The sequence below is a fragment of the Physeter macrocephalus genome, chromosome 2 (genome assembly GCF_002837175.3).
Source record: "Physeter macrocephalus isolate SW-GA chromosome 2, ASM283717v5, whole genome shotgun sequence".
In the NCBI taxonomy this organism is placed as follows: Eukaryota; Metazoa; Chordata; class Mammalia; order Artiodactyla; family Physeteridae; genus Physeter; species Physeter macrocephalus.
In genome coordinates, this window is record NC_041215.1 from 101781458 (window position 1) to 101782347 (window position 890).

The 890-nt window shown below is 35.5% G+C and overlaps 1 protein-coding gene across 1 annotated transcript in view; it reads left to right on the forward strand.

The window, feature by feature from the left end:
* The window catches only part of PLCL1 (phospholipase C like 1 (inactive)), a 370265-nt gene that overhangs the window by 166914 nt on the left and 202461 nt on the right, over positions 1 to 890 (forward strand). The gene's annotated exons all lie outside the window — the stretch shown is intronic.

The following is an 890-nucleotide window of genomic DNA, read 5'->3' on the forward strand; positions in this document are numbered from 1 at the left end:
AATTCCATACAGGATAAAACCAAAGGAGAAACACACCGAGACACATAGTAATCAAATGGCAAAAATTAAAGACAAAGAAAAATTATTGAAAACAACAAGGGAAAAACAACACACAGGGAATGCCCATAAGGTTAACAGCTGATTTCTCAGCAGAAACTCTACAAGCCAGAAGGGAGTGGCATGATATATTTAAAGTAATGAAAGGGAAGACCCTACAACCAAGATTACTCTACCCATCAAGGATCTCATTCAGATTTGACAAAAACAAGACCTATCTATATGCTGTCTACAAGAGACCCACTTCAGACCTAGGGACACATACAGACTGAAAGTGAGGAGATGGAAAAAGATATTCCTTGCAAATGGATATCAGAAGAAAGCTGGAATAGCAATACTCATATCAGATAAACTAGACTGTAAAATAAAGATGTTACAAGAGACAAGGAAGGACACTACATAATAATCAAGGGACAATCCAAGAAGAAGATATAACAATTATAAATGTATATGCACCCAACATAGGAGCACCTCAATATATAAGGCAACTGCTAACAGCTGTAAAAGAGGAAATCGACAGTAACACAACAATAATGGGGGACTTTAACACCTCACTTACACCAATGGACAGATCATCCAAACAGAAAATTAATAAGGAAACACAAGCTTTAAATGATGCAATAGACCAGATAGATTTAATTGATATTTATAGGACATTCCATTCAAAAACAACAGATTACACTTTCTTCTCAAGTGTGCATGGACCCTTCTCCAGGATAGATCACATCTTGTGTCACAAATCAAGCCTCAGTAAATTTAAGAAAATTGAAATCATATCAAGCATCTTTTCTGACCACAATGCTATGAGATTAGAAATCAATTACAGGGAAAAA